This window comes from Dendrobium catenatum, unplaced genomic scaffold (genome assembly GCF_001605985.2).
Source record: "Dendrobium catenatum unplaced genomic scaffold, ASM160598v2 fragScaff_scaffold_1089, whole genome shotgun sequence".
Classification (NCBI taxonomy): domain Eukaryota; kingdom Viridiplantae; phylum Streptophyta; class Magnoliopsida; order Asparagales; family Orchidaceae; genus Dendrobium; species Dendrobium catenatum.
In genome coordinates, this window is record NW_021319551.1 from 455276 (window position 1) to 457920 (window position 2645).

At 38.8% G+C, this 2645-nt stretch overlaps 1 non-coding gene across 1 annotated transcript; it reads right to left on the reverse strand.

Annotated features, from left to right (window-relative positions):
* Positions 1 to 1734: 1734 nt before the first annotated feature.
* Positions 1735 to 1834, reverse strand: LOC114580550. The gene has a single exon (XR_003701997.1). It is a non-coding gene; the product is annotated as a small nucleolar RNA Z279/snoR105/snoR108 (small nucleolar RNA).
* Between the last annotated feature and the right edge of the window lie 811 nt (positions 1835 to 2645).

Below are 2645 nucleotides of genomic sequence, written 5' to 3' on the forward strand. Positions count from 1 at the left end.
TGTGTGTGTGTGTGTGTGTGTGTGTGTGTGTGTGTGTGTGTGTGTGTGTGTGTGTGTGTGTGTGTGTGTGTGTGTGTGTGTGTGTGTGTGTGTGTGTGTGTGTGTGTGTGTGTGTGTGTGTGTGTGTGTGTGTGTGTGTGTGTGTGTGTGTGTGTGTGTGTGTGTGTGTGTGTGTGTGTGTGTGTGTGTGTGTGTGTGTGTGTGTGTGTGTGTGTGTGTGTGTGTGTGTGTGTGTGTGTGTGTGTGTGTGTGTGTGTGTGTGTGTGTGTGTGTGTGTGTGTGTGTGTGTGTGTGTGTGTGTGTGTGTGTGTGTGTGTGTGTGTGTGTGTGTGTGTGTGTGTGTGTGTGTGTGTGTGTGTGTGTGTGTGTGTGTGTGTGTGTGTGTGTGTGTGTGTGTGTGTGTGTGTGTGTGTGTGTGTGTGTGTGTGTGTGTGTGTGTGTGTGTGTGTGTGTGTGTGTGTGTGTGTGTGTGTGTGTGTGTGTGTGTGTGTGTGTGTGTGTGTGTGTGTGTGTGTGTGTGTGTGTGTGTGTGTGTGTGTGTGTGTGTGTGTGTGTGTGTGTGTGTGTGTGTGTGTGTGTGTGTGTGTGTGTGTGTGTGTGTGTGTGTGTGTGTGTGTGTGTGTGTGTGTGTGTGTGTGTGTGTGTGTGTGTGTGTGTGTGTGTGTGTGTGTGTGTGTGTGTGTGTGTGTGTGTGTGTGTGTGTGTGTGTGTGTGTGTGTGTGTGTGTGTGTGTGTGTGTGTGTGTGTGTGTGTGTGTGTGTGTGTGTGTGTGTGTGTGTTTTGGATTTAGTAGGCTGTCGGGCAGAACTCCGACGCTAGTCGACAGTTGGGTAGAATTCTGATGTCAGTTGGCAGTCGGGTGGAAGTCCGGTGGTGGTCGAGGAGTCTTTTCCTTCTCTTTCTTTCTTCCTTCTATTCTTGATTCCTTAATTCCGGCATTAAGTCCGACGATGTTCGAGGAGTATCTTCCTTCTCTTCTCTTCTTTCTTGGGATCCCCTCTCAAGAGAAATGATTGATTTATTTATGATTTTCTGAGAGTGATATGACTAGTAAATAGGAGAAAGATAAGGGATAAATTGGAAGTGATTTGAATGGACAGCCGATGTCGAATCCCTTGATCGTGGACTGTTTATTGGGCATTTTAAGACCCTAATGATATCAAAATTCAAAGATCTTGGGCTCGTCGGATTCGTCTCGTGGAGCCGCTCGATACAACTATAAGCACGTCATATTTGAAAACTATTTGGTAATCGAAATTATGGATTGAACCTTCGGAATGTGATTCGAGTATTTGATTTGAACTCATTTGGACGGATTGAATATTGAGTTGAATTTGTTTTTTTTTTTTTTTGGGGACATTTAAGGCAAACTCACACACACAACGCATACACATAGACTCGAACCCTGAACCTCTAAGCTCTCAACCAATAGGCTCGTTGGATTCTAAGTTTGTTAAAATCAGAGTTCATATCCCAAATTTTATTTTATGTCCAATCAAAATAACTTTTTGATGATATAAATCTTTTAATCAAAAGTCTTTTAAATCACTTTAACACAAGAAGAAAGAAAAAAAAGTAAAACGAGTAATATTATCAATTATGGAATAAAAAAAAAGCAACTTTTAGGTAATTAATCCAAAGAGAAATAGCTTAATAAATACCACAGCACGCGTACAAAACTCACTTGCCTGTTACTATTAAAACGGCTAACCTAATTGTAATAGCCTTTAATTAGGGATCAGATAGGTAAATAATAGAGTGCCCCTTCTGTCGTAACAAAAAACGGGGCGGGCACTCTTCTCGCATGGCGAGTTTTGACCACTCCTCATATCCCATAAACCTAGAAGGATCAATTGTTTATTCGGCCGCTTGTTTACTTATATTTGAGTTTCCCTTCCGCACGCTTTCCTCTGCAAGATGTGGTACTAAACATATGCACTTTTACGCTGCTTAGTGCATTTTCGTTTCTTGTTATGTTTAGGCCACTCCTTGCCTTAACCATACAAAAATCAGGAATTAATTTTAATACACATATTATCAGCTATATATACCTTAATTTATAGAGGTGGCGATATTGTAATTTTTTTTTTGGGACATTTAGGTCAATTAGGACTAACTCATACACATATCAAATATATAAGACTTGAATCTAAAATTTCTTGATTGATAGTCAAATCTCTCAATCAAGAGATAAAAATGAGCTGCATATTTTAATTTTATTTTGAATGAATCGTGTAAAATCAAATCCAATTGAATTGAAAAGATGAAGAACATAAATCTATTTGATAAAAAAAAAAGAATCAAATTGAATCATTTATTTGAATTTGATAGCAATTAGTGTTGCCCCTAGGGTCAATGGGGGGTTTATATCTCGGCCATAGAAAGCATTTAGTGTCATTTAGTATGAGCTTTGTACTAATTGTTTTCGTTAGCCCCTAGCGTATGCTAGTTATTATATAATTATCACCTAAAATTTTAGGTTTTTTCAAGGCTTTGTTATTTTGTAGTCCAATTGACGAAAAATACTATTCTCATGGAGAGGAGCTAATACATTTAAAATGGTGAAACATAATTGTCATTTTCAAGTTACTCAAATTTTAAAATGATCATTTTTTTTTCTTAGAACTGTTTTTGCATCTTTGATC